This window comes from Camellia sinensis, chromosome 11 (assembly GCF_055761805.1).
Source record: "Camellia sinensis isolate YWXY chromosome 11, ASM5576180v1, whole genome shotgun sequence".
NCBI classification, from domain to species: domain Eukaryota; kingdom Viridiplantae; phylum Streptophyta; class Magnoliopsida; order Ericales; family Theaceae; genus Camellia; species Camellia sinensis.
In genome coordinates, this window is record NC_138971.1 from 154,835,554 (window position 1) to 154,849,293 (window position 13,740).

Here is a 13,740-nt window from a genome sequence, read left to right on the forward strand (position 1 = left end):
AAATAATTCTTGACTTTGAACTTTGCACAGAAACTTTTGATTAGCTTATTGTCAAACTGTAACAACCCTCATACTGTTTACCGATTAATGACTGATTGATTACCGATAACCATCGATTACCGTTAAACCGAATTGATTATGACTGATAATTGAACTGATTAAAGTACTGAATTGACTGACTGGAATCTGGAATTAATTGACTAACTGTATCTGTTTAAATGCATAATCCATCTGTTTGACTGTTTGATTATCTGTTCATGTTTTATGTTTAAACTGCTAATTGAAGGCCTTATCGACGGCCGAACCAGAAATCGATTAGTGTTTTATGATCATCATAATTAATGTGATTTTATGGTATAATTATCTGAAAACTGATTAGGTATGATTAAATTAGATTAAAATGAGTTAATTATATGAATTGGACTTATTTACAACCTTGCCCTTGAGTGGGCCACTACCTATACACCTTTGAGTTCATTACACTTAAATCAAAATGTTTTCCTCAGCCTTCTTCCTTGCATTGCCGACCATAGAGAGAGAGAGGAACTAGAGGAGTGAATTTCATCTCATTTTGCTTGTAAATTGCTTGGTAATTGAAGGAATTGGAGTATAGGTTGCAAATTAAGCTTTCTCACCTTGTAATTAAAGCTCTAGGTAAGGATTTCAACCCCTCTTTGTTGTGTTTAAGCTTATTCATGCAAGATTCTTGAGCCTCTAGTGAATTAAGTCTAGAATTGGTTCATGGTTGTTGATATAGAGCATAATTCATGCATGCATGTTAGTGTTGTTAGAGTTTGAGTTGAGTTCATGGCAAAATATTGCATGCATGTTCACAATTATGTTCAAGTCCATGATTTCATCATGTTTTGGAAACAATTGGCTCCTTAGAGCATCAATTTGGAACTTCAAAATGATTTGAATTCATGCATGTTTGCATGTTCATATTGTTCTTGAAAAATGGTTTGAAATTGGGTTTCAATTAAACACCCTTGGGCTTTGATTTCTCAAATTGAGTTTTGAACTATGATATTCTATATGTTTACAACTGTTTTCTGGAAATTCAGCCCAAGAGGATCGGTTTTGATACTTTTGAACTTGGTTTTTGGCTTGGAGGTGCAATCTGGAATTTCCAGATTTTGCACTTCCGCTCGAGCGGGGTAAGAGACGCTCGAGCGGGGAATCCGAGCATCCAGTATCTCTGCACTGTTTTACAGTCCGCTCGAGCGGAGGATTGGGCGCTCGAGCAGAGGCATGTGTCTCACGATCGAGCGGGCGTCGAGCGCCCGTCGAGCGGAGATTTCACCCATCCAGTACTTTTATAGTACGCTCGAGCGGGAAAGTTGACGCTCGAGCGTGTACCTTTGTTGCATGACCGCTCAAGCGGGGAAACCTGCGCTCGAGCGGGACTCTGTTTTTCTGCTAAATTCTGAAACTGCTTTTTGAGTACATCTTTGCATCCTCATCCCATTCTAGGCATTCATAGGCCTAGTTTAAGACATCTTATGGAGGATATAGATGTAGAACACACCGAGGCAAATTAGGGATTAAGTTGTTATCTTTCCCAACTGTGTAGCTTAGTGTGTGTTCAATCTGTTAACTGTGTAGGGTTGGCGACTGGGGAGACGCGCTCTAGCTTACTGTAGCCCAAACTCTGTGAGTAACAATTGTGTAAAGATATGTTCAACTGAGAATGTTTTCTGACTGTTTAACGAAACTGTTTTCTGAAGTAATTATTGTTAATTGTTTGAATGTATGTCCTATATTCTGAAATGTATTGTGGCATCCTTAGCAACTGTTGTGTACTGTTACTGCTACTGTTATAGAGATCTCTGTCGGTTCCCTCGTGGAACCACTACTGTTTACTGATTGATGGCCATCATTACTGTTCGGTCTTTAAGACCTACTGTTTACTGCTATGCTAATGGATGTACCACATATGATTGAATAACTGTTATGACTGAAAGACTGAAGTATTGTTTGATGAACTGATTTCATTACTGTAAGGACATTTCATTCTTAACCTCCTTACGCATTATGTTATTCATTAGGCTTTAGCTCACTGTTTATATATATATGTAGGTGTACAAGCACCAGACCGCGGCTAGGAGCGTCAGGGTTACTTCAGTTTTGTCAAGCCAGCCCATGTGCCTCACTGTAAGGTTCCGAGCCTATCTGTTAAGGCTTAGGGGTGTTTTAGATTTCCCCCTTCTGTACCGTCTTACTGTTCTGTATAGACTGAAGGTTTACTGTACTGTTATGCAGGGATTGAGTCCCTAGTCTGAATGATTGTAAATATTGTGCATACTGTTTTGTACTGTTTATGTATATATGTATGAAAAGTCTTTTTGCATACAGACTGTCACAGCTCATTGGGCATTGTTTAATTACTGTTTTGGCTTCCGCCAGGCCCTGTACTCTGTTTTACTGTACTACTGTTCTGCAGGCCTTTGGTAATCTCGGATTACTGGCCGGTTACGGTGCTAAACCCATAGGGCCAGGTTTGGGTCGTGACACAAACTGTGTGCCATTGTCAGCTATTATTGCTCTTGGGATTCCAAACCTGGTGATGATGTTCTTCTATATGAAGTTCTTCACATCAACATCTCGAATCTTGGTAAGGGGTTCAGTTTCTACCCACTTGGTGAAGTAATCTGTTGCTACCAATAGGTACTTCCTTTGTCCAGTTCTTGAGGCAGTTTTCCAATAAGATCCATGCCTTATTGGGCAAATGGCCAAGGACTGGACACCGGGTTCAAGTCTGCCGCTGGTTGATGTATTAACGGTGCAAACCTCTGGCACTTCTCACATTTCTTGACATAGGCTTCGACATCCTTCTGTATGTAGGGCCACCAGGACCCTTGAGTAATAGGCCTATGAGCAAGTGACTTGCCTCCAATGTGGCTTCCACATACTCTTTCATGTATCTCGTACAGAAAGTCTTCAACCTGTGCAGGATGCACACACCTCAGAAGGGGTCCAGTAAAAGATCTTCTATAAAGATGTCCTTCTTCAGTCAAACTGAATCTTGCCGACTTAAGTATGATCTTGTGCGCTTCTTTTCGGTCGTCTGGCAATTTTTCTTTTTTGAGGAATACTACTATTGTATTCATCCAACTTGGTCCCATCTCCACACATATTGCTTCACGTTTTGTGCTCAGTGGTTCTATGCTTGGACCTGCTGTAGTCGGCAATTTTGAAATAAGGCTACCAGTCTGCCCACTTCCTTTGCGTAGGCCGACATCCTTTCATCTCGGGTTACAAATTCCCCTGTTGCCTAATTGACTATAAGCTGGAAGTCGCAAAAGACTATTACCTCGTCGGCTTCTATGGCTGCCGCCAGCTTTAATCCTGCGATTAGTGCTTTATACTCTGTCTCATTGTTTGAGGCTTTAAATCCCAAACGAATGGATTGTTCCAGTATCTGCCCATCTGGTGATACTAGCACTACTCCTGCCCCCACTCCTTGTCGGTTTGAACTCCTATCAACAAACAACCAGAAGGAGGCGCCGATGTAAATGCTGTAGGGTCTGAGTTTCTTTTCTTTCTTTTGTTCCGCTGTCCCCTGTTGGGTACTTCCTTGCTCACTTGGACGTTGCATACCTCGGCTCAACGGAGCCCAATGTATGGCGGCGTCTGGTGTGAATTCGGCCACGAAGTCGGCTAAGACTTGGCCCTTGATTGCTGTCTTGGGTCTGAATTCCAGGTCATATTGGCCCAAGGCCACTGCCCATCTGGCTATTCTGCTTGTCAGATCTCCCTGCTGCAGTAGGGACCTCAAAGGATGTTCAGTTAATACCACAATTTTGTAGGCTTGAAAGTAATGGTTCAGCTTCTTGGAAGCCATTACTAATGCTAGTGTTAACTTCTCCAAGGGTAAGTACCTGGTCTCTGCATCTGCCAGGGTTTTACTTACGTAGTAAACTTCTTTTTGCTCTTCATTTTCTTCTCTAACTATTACTGCACTCACTGCATGCTCTGAAACTGCCAAGTATAAGAACAGCTCCTCTCCAAGTATTGGATTTGAGAGAACTGGAGCTGTGGTCAAATACTTCTTCAAGTTGGCCAAGGCAGTTTCACACTCTTCTGTTCATAAGAAGTCTGTGGCTTTCTTCACTAGGCTGAAGAAAGGTTTGGACTTATCATAGCTTCTGCTTATGAATCTATTCAGGGCTGCAGCCCTTCCAGTCAACATCTGCACTTGTTTTGCCGGCGCTAGGCTCTTCAGCTCTAAGATGGCTTTGATCTAATCTGGGCTTGCCTCAATGCCCCTTCTAGTTACCAAGTATCCTAAGAACTTACCAGACCCAACTCCAAATGCACACTTCGATGTATTGGGTCGGAGTCGATATGTTCTAAAGATGTCAAAGACTGCTTTTAGGTCTTTCAAATGACCCTCAAGTTCTTTGGTCTTCACGACCATGTCATCTTTGTATATCTCTACTGTTTTGCCAATTAGATGTCTGAATATTTTAGTCACCAATCTCTGGTAGGTTGCTCATGCATTTTTCAATCCAAAAGACATCACTTTGTAGTAGTATAGCCCTTTTGGGGTGATAAATGCAGTCTTATCCTCATCTGGGGGGTACATGGCTATCGATGGTACCCCTTGTAGGCATCCAGGAAGCTCATCCTTCCATGTCCTGAAGTGGCATCCACCAATTGGTCTATCTTGGGTAATGGAAAACTGCCTTTGGGACAAGCCTTGTTTAGGCTGGTAAAGTCCACGCAGACCCTCCACTTACCATTCTTTTTCTTCACCACCACTGTGTTTGATAGCCATGTCGAGTAATTTACCTCTCTAATGGCTTTGGCTTCCAGAAGTCTATCTACTTCCTCTTCCACTGCCTCAACATGCATTAATGTCGGCCTCCTTACTCGCTGGATGACAGGTTTGGCCGACCTGTCTACATTCAGCCTGTGGCAGGTGACCTCGGGGTCAATGCCAGGCATCTCGTAGGGCGTCCATGCAAATACCTCTAGATTTGCTCTCAGGAATGCCTCTAGTTCTCTTTCCTCTTCCTCGGCTAAGGCCGAGAAAGAAAAAGCGTTCTTCATCCCCTTGCTGGACAAGGATTTTCTTCAGTGCTTCTTCACTCTTTTCGGCTGGCTCTTTACCAACATCCTCCAGGACTTCCACGTCCTCGTCTTCGATCTCTGTTGTTTCTGGTTCTCGTATGCTGCAGGTGGATTTCATTGCTGCCATGGAGCAATTCTTTGCCTGCAGCTGATCCCCTCTGACTTCTTCTATTCCATGTTCTGTTGGGAACCGCAATAGCTGATGCAATGTTGAGGGAATAGCCCCCATTACATGTAGCCATGGCCTTCCCAGGATAGCATTGTAAGGGGAGGGGGTGTCGATTATGGTGAACTCTGTTTTTATCCTCTTGGTGCCAGCCTGCACCTCTAGATTTACTGCTCCCAGTGGCCACATCAGCGTTCCATTGAACCCAACCATTGGGCCATTGGATTGCTCCAGGTCATCTTGGTGAAGGCCAAGCTCCTTGTAACACCTGATATACATGATGTCACAAGAGCTGCCCTGGTCAACTAAGATGCGCTTCACTTGGCACTCTCCAATCTAGAGGGATATTACCTAGGCATCGTTGTTTGGATGTTGCACCATCTCCAGGTCTTTTTCAGTAAAGGACACCACTGGTCCTTGGCTCTCGCCTGCCCTAGGTCTTTTTTCCCGACCTGATATACATGTTGCAAGTGTTTTACCTTTTGGGTTTCCCCTCTTATCTCATTCTCATTTACCTTTGAGTGGATCACATTGATCACTCGAGGTTCGCCTGCCTGTGGTTGTGGTGCTGGTGGGGGTGGTACTGTTGGTGCTTGGGGCAGTCTTGCCTGCCCTTCCCTTGTCCTAGCTTCATCTACTATGTCCCTTAAATGGCCTTGTCTTACCAGGCTTCCAGATGTGTCTTCAGGACTCTGCACCCCTGAGTCAGATGTCCAGTTTCATTATGGTAAGCACAGTGCTTGTCAAGGCTTCTTCCCATAAACTCGCCTGGTACCCTTACTGGTGCTCTGTAGTAGGGCTGATTGCGAATTTTCTCCAAGATTTTGTAAAATAGAATTCGGAATACGGTTGTGACTGCCTGAGCAGCCCTTAATCCTCTTTCTGGTTTGTTGTAGCCACCATCATCTCGGCCTCGCTTCGGCGAGCCGTTTTTCTTCTCTGGTTTCGATGCCTTTGTCCCCGGCGTATCCTCCTCGGCCCTGGCATACTTTTCTATCATGGCCATAAGCTCCTCCATGCTTTTTGGCAATGTCTTTGCCAATGATTTCGGAAGTAGGCAGTCATTCTTCAAGCCGTTTTTAAACAACACAACCACCACCTCTTGGTTGCATCCTGGTATTCGGTTAAATACCTCATAATACCTTTTGGCGTGGGCCCTAAGGCTTTCGTCCTCGCTAATTCTCAGGGCCATCATGGTGTCCACCCTTAATGGCTGCAGCTTGTTTGTCACGAACTTAGCCACAAACATCTCGGCCAGGCCTTCCTAGGTTTTCACAGTTCCTTTCGGCAACTTGTGAAACCAGTCCAATGCAATTTCTCCGAAGGATGAGGGGAACACCTTGTAAAGCAACGGCTCGTTCCCGGTGTATAACGCCATCGAGTTCAGGTACAAACCGACGTGAAAGTTGGGGTTCGACTTACCGTCATAGATTTGGAATCTCGACATACTAAACCTCTTTGGGGATTCGAATTTGTCCAATTCTACCGAGAACGTTCTTGGCTTGACCAGTGAGGTTACCTCGGCATCTTGTTGCCTCCTCTGTAGGTAATCCCTTAGATCCTCCTTGGTCCGTCTAGGAGCTCGGCTATCTCCTGACTTCAGCCTTTTCAGTGCACTACTCTTAACTTCATTGTGAGCCCTCTTCGACCTTTCTCCATTAGTTGTGTCAAAGCACAACTCCTGCCTTTGAACATGCCGATGTTCTTTGGGGTCTGCTTCCTTGGTGCGATGTGTCCTTCTAGATTCTTCCCTTCTTGACTTTCTTCGCCCGACATCCCTTGAAGGCCGGTGAGAGTGTTTTTCGCTCCTGGTGTACTGGGGAACTGTAGGGACTGTTTTCTGCCTGTCTTTTCGGGCATCTTTTTGGCCGCTGGAATCGGCGTATCTTGCAGCGAGAATGGTAGCTGCATGACGTTGTTCTGCATCATAAAATTGACCACCGTTTGTAGGTCCGCCAATTTGTCCGCCATGGCCTTTACCTCATCGTCCCTCTGTAGGCATCTTTCTTTCCATACCTGGAGGTCGTCCACCTTGTAATACCTACTTCGGTTCGTTTTCTTTGGTACGTCACCCTCCTGGCCAACGTTCTTTCCTCCGTGACTCCCATCACGAGTCTCTTCGTTGCAGTTGTCTTCTTCGACGTCAAGGTCAACAGGTTTCCCAATCCCAGCAGGAGTGTCGTCCCCAACCTTCTCTTTCTGTCCGTCGTTGGTCATCTATTCTCCTTTCTTTCCCACAGATGGCGCCAAATTGTGTGTGTCAATTTCCGACCACACTGCAAACCTAGTACTCAGCTGGAGAACACTGCCAGAATAGATTAAGTCCGAACGACCTGTCAACAAAAAGATAAGATTCTGTCGGTGGTTCATCCACCCGTGAGCACTCCGACGATCAAGTCAGTTATCTCTCAAAGATAGCAAAAGTGCTTAACTCACTATTCATAATACAAAAAGCGTACTTTAGACCTATGTGAGTGCCTCTCTTTTATAGCCAATACAAACCTAGTCCCAATAGAAGCCTAGCTTCAATGAACTTAGGATTACTGCTAATCTTGGACTCCTAGTAGGATTGGGATAAACTATCTAAGAGTCTTATCTTTACCCAAACTGAAGTCTTCTCTCATTCTAGGACTCTTGTCTCTTATCCACTTATCTCGGATTCTGGTATCTTCGCAGATAATCTCGGCCTGGACATGTGGCACCTCGGTTGGCATTTCGGTGACACCTCGGCCACGTGTTGTCATTCAAAAATTATGTCCCCATAGTAAGTTATGATTTCTCAAATTTTTATGGGTTAACTTACGTATGTTTTTGAAAATTTATGTAATTTTTTAAAGTAACTTGTGTATATTTGTGAGAATTTACATAAGAATTGCCTTAAAAGTTATTCTTTATTGCAAATTGAGAAGTGGAATGAACAAAGAGAGCTTGGAATCTTTCCAGGTCCAATTTAAGGGAAAAAAAAAAAGGTAATCTTAAGATTATTATCTATGATATCTCGTTAATATGTTTAAAGTTAAGGTAAAAGTAAAAGTATGTCATTTTGAGATGTGTTGTTTTAATATCATTTTTACTTCAGTTTTAAGTTGAAATGTTGGATTATGAACTTTACTGGCATAATTTGTTGTGATAATAATACAGTAAAATCATTGCAAGAAAATCATGACACGAGAAATCAGGCTCATCATTAGCTACTACTTTGCAGAAGCTATATGTATGGCATACATGTGTGATACACAATTTTGTACATAAAGCACAAAGCAATGTTGGAGAGTGGTGGATTGTGGATTGTTTGTTGAGTTAGTTTGTTCTATTTGTTGTAAAGCTTACATACCTGGAAATGTTTGCTTGGATTTTTCTTATTCCGATAAGAAATTTGTTGTGATGCTTCCATACTTAGGGATGGTAATTTACTTTGTTCTCGTTTTGATTTTAAATTAGAGCAATGCTACTTATCTCGAATTTGACCTTAGTTCGAATTGCTCGAATTTCTGTTCATCGATCGTCTCACAAAAATGTTGACAGCCGCGGTCGATAAGGTGACAATCGACCACGGCTGTCAGCCTTTTTGTCAGACGACCAGTGAATAAAAATTCAAGCCATTTGAGGCAAAGTGAATTCGAGACACCAAGGATTACACTTTAAATTATTTGTTGCGCTTTGTTTGAATTTTTCATGTTTCAATAAGGGAAGTGAATGAGATTTGGTGATTATATTAATTAAAATATTCTTTTTTATGTAATATGATTTGTTCAGCAAAAAAATATTGTCAACATTGTACTTATTTGAATTTTCTTTTTTTAAACGTTAATATACCTTATTTTTTCTCATAAAAAATGTTGGGAATTTGATCAAAATCCCCTCATAATAAAATTTTAATGCATTAAAGATAAGTAATTAAATTTTTTCTTGAAAAGTTCAACACATATCATTATTATTAAAATATTAAACTTTCAAATAATATAACTTTTGATGTAGATGTTGATTTTTAATAAAATTAGTATTTTTAAAATTCTTTTATCAAAATCTATCAATATCGTCGAAATTGATGTAAATGTTATTCTGTTTGATAGTAACATGTTACTTTTTTTATAGTAACATGTTGCTCTATTTGACAATAACATGTTACTCTGGTAATATTGTCAAAGAATAAAAGAAGAAGATATTTTACTTTGTCCTTACTCAATCATGTGTTTTCTTTTTGGAGAGTTTGTGAAGCAAAATAAATTAAGTTATCATTTTTACCAAAAAATGGTCAAATGGAGGGATTTTGGCTAAAATTTTCAAAAATGTTTTGGTGATATGCTTTAAACCTTGGTTTGTTATGGTTGTTTATTAGTAATAGGGATGGCCACAGAGCTGGTTTGGGATGGGTTTGTTGTTCCCTGCTTTTGTCCTTGCCGACAAACCCTACCACCGCCCTAGCCCCATCTTGCTACGGGTAAAATTTTTCAACCCTATCCCCGCTCCCACGGATATGCCTATCCCCGCTCCCACGGATACTCAACCATATTTCAAATAGTCGAAAAAATTAAAAATCATTTAAATCCTTACACATTAGATAATTTTTCTTGTTTCTATATATATAAACAATGAGATTTTTAGGATTATTATTTATTTATGTTTAAATAAAATTATAGATCTTTAGTATTCTTTTTTATATTTAATTATATTATATATATATTATTAATTATATCGGGTCAAGTTTAGATCGTGGGAAGCGATACGCACCCCCGTTGCGGGTGGCCAAAATATAATTCATTCCTGCCCTGCAAAGTGTCGGGTCGGATAAAATTTCCCCTACTTAGGCGGGTATGAACGGACCACCAATCGGATTACCTAATTAATAACAAAAACTTTGTTAATGGAAGTACAAAAAAGGCTAAAGCCAGAACAAAAAAAAACCCAAAAAGGCTAAAGCCAGAACAAAACAATAAATCGAGAATGAAAATATAACGTCATAACCAAAGAGACACGTCTCATTTTGCAGCCATAAGTTTGAAAATTTTAATCATAAATTTTAAAATTAAATATTAAAAATTTTCAATTGTTCATCAATTTCGTAATTGTTTGTTACACCGATTTTAGTCAATAATAATAAAATTTTACTGACTTTTACAAAGTTTATTTGGTTTTTAGTTACTGAAATTTTACCGACTTACCAACTCAAAAGTTAGTGAAACTTGACCTGCTTCTCCATTAGGTGACAACCAACTCAATGAAAATCAGGTCATTTAAAAAAAAAAAAAAATTAGTTTGTTTGGTTTTGATTTTCAAAAAATAGTTTTCACAAAATTTTACATTTTATTTTTTGTATTTTTTTTTTGTTTTCAATGAATTGTTTTAATATTTTAAACAATTTTTTTTTAATTTTTAGACACATCTAACATAAATACACTTAAAATATATAATATTTGTGAAAAAAATCTTTAAAAAATTCACTAAATACTAAAAATACAAAAAAAGTGCGAAAATTCAATACATTTTTAAAAGGGAAAATTATCAGAAAGTCCTATTTACCAATCTATTACTCCATTTGGTCCCACATTCATTCTCTTGGATTGACAAGTCCTGTTTAGTATGTTTTATGGACAACCAGGTCCCGTTTTAAATTTATGTGATGTGTGTGTAGACGGGTTTGACCCTCTTTTGTTTTTCCTTTACAGATGTATATTGGGATTGAATGCAGATTTTGTGAGATACGTTTCTGATCCACGTTTGGTAATTCGGGTCCATGTTTTTGGGTTATGGAGTCACACAACACTGTGTGGACCAACAAATGTGAACCCAACAAATCAACAAGAGAAGGCGCCTCTCAAGCTAAAGATGATGATCAATAGGAGAGCTGTTCTGAGAGGGAATCCTATGGAGGGCCGAGAAGAAGAAGAAGAGGACACAATCAACGCACGGGACACCAGAGACCCTCCAAGTCCACAGACTCCCACTCTCCAAATACATTGATGCCCTCCGCTGGCTTCCACCTCTCTCCACCTTTGATCGTTTCGTCATCTTCACCGTATTTGACTCCGATTCCAACTCCTCCGCCATCGAAATCCACTCTATAACCCGATCAAACCCCTCAAATCTAACTCATCAATCCTCATGGTCCTCACCCTCAAGAATTTCCTCCCTCAAAGTCTCTCAAACCCTCCACAAATCCCTCATTGCCGCATCCACCTTATCCGGCTCGCTCCACGTCCTGCTCGCTGACCCGGTCGATGCGTCGATCGAATCGGAGGTTTCGATGCCTGAGAAGACATTGCACGTTGAACCCATTTCGTGTATTGATGTGCAGGAAAATGGGTCTGAGTGTGTTAGTGTTGGGGAAGATTGAAGGGTGAATTTGGTGAGTGTTGGTAATTCGAATTTGAGTCACTGCCGGTTTTTTGATAGCAATGATCAAACTGTGGGACAACCGAAACGTGACACAATCCACGTCTTGCTCGCTGACCCGGTCGATACGTCGATCGAATTGGAGGTTTCGGTGCCTGAGAAGACATTGCACGTTGAACCCATTTCGTGTATTGATGTGCAGGAAAATGGGTCTGAGTGTGTTAGTGTTGGGGAAGATGGGAGGGTGAATTTGGTGAGTGTTGGTAATTCGAATTTGAGTCACTGCCGATTTTTTTATAGCAGTGATCAAACTGTGGGACAGCCGAAACGTGGACACAATCTATGTCAAAAAAAGAAAAAAAAAAGTGTCAAATTACTTGTGTTCACGTCACAACCCACGTCACAAAAAAAAAAAAAAAACAAAAATGTGTCAAATTACTTGTGTTTACGTCACAACCCATGTCACAAAAAAAAAAAAAAAAAAAACAACAACAATAACAACAAAAAATGTGTCAAAATACTTTAGTTCATGTCACAACCCACGTCTCATGTTTTCAGTGTTACACATTTACTAAATTAAAAAAAGTATTGTGCTTTTTCAATCAGCATGACATACAAACACCCATTTACCTTATCTCATACAAACACACACTAAATGTCAATCAATAATACTAGCAGTGGCAAAACTGTCAACAAACAAATTAAGGGACCACTCAGTCACTAAGAAAACATTCAGGACCTTATGGATTACAAGTCCACAATATGGGATTTACTGGTCAATTCCCCTTTTTAAAAATATTTTTTGTGTATTTATTATTTTTTTAAAAATATTTTACTATTTAGATACATCTAAGTAAGGTGCATCTAAAAAAGTAAATAAATTACTTAAAAATTTAAAAATATTCACTAAAAACAATCAAAAAATGAAAAACAAAAAACTAATTTTCAGAAAACTGAATTCAAAAAATTAAAACAAAAGACATTAAATAATATCCCTCATGATTTTTGTTTGTTAAATTTCGACTATTTTGTTCAAAATGTATAATTTTTACAAAAAACTAACATTTTTACATAAATTTTAAAATTAAATATTAAAAATTTTCAATTGATCGTCAATTTCGTAATTGTCAGTTACACCGATTTTAGTCAATAATAATAAAATTTTACTGACTTTTACAAAGCGGATTTGGTTGGTAGCTCAAAAAACAGTGGTCCTAATGGCCCTAAATTTCCACATAAGGCAAAAAAAAAAAAAAACAAGGCAAAAAAAAAAAAGAAAAAAAAAACAAACTTATCCAAAAAAGGAAATTAGGGCCATTAGGGCTACTGTTTTTAGGGCCACAATTCATTTTCCTTTACAAAGTTTATTTGGTTTTCGGAAGTGATTGAGGGCCCTAAATTTCGGGGCTCGAATGCCCCGAAATTCCATTTTAGGTATAAAAAAAAAAAAAAAGGAAAAAAGAAAGAAAAAAAAAAAACAGTTTCCAAAATTGGAAATTAGGAATATTAGGGGCAACTTTTTTAGGGCCACCAATCATTTTCCTTTGGTTTTTAGTTACTGAAATTTTACTGACTTACCAACTCAAATGTTAGTGAAACTTTACCTGCTTAACAACCAACTCAATGAAAATCAGGTCATTTAAAAATAAAATAAAAAAAAAAATCAGTTTGTTTGGTTTTGATTTTCAGAAAATAATTTTCACAAAATTTTACATTTTATTTTTCATATTTTTTTTTTTTTGTTTTCAATGAATTGATTTAATATTTTAAACAATTTTTTTAATTTTTAGACACACCTAACATAAATACACTTAAAATATATAATATTTGTGAAAAAAATCTGTAAAAAATTCACTAAGTACTAAAAATACAAAAAAGTGTGAAAATTCAATACATTTTTTATAAATATTTTTGTGTATTTATTATTTTTTAAAAATATTTTTTTTATAAATATTTTATTATTTAGATACATCTAAGTAAGGTGCATCTAAAAAAACAAATAAATTACTTAAAAAATTAAAAATATTCACTAAAAACAAACAAAAAATGAAAAACAAAAAACTTAATTTTCAGAAAACTGAATTCAAAAAACTGAAATAAAACACATTAAATAATATCCCTCATGATTTTTGTTTGTTAAATTTCGACTATTTTGTTTAAAATGT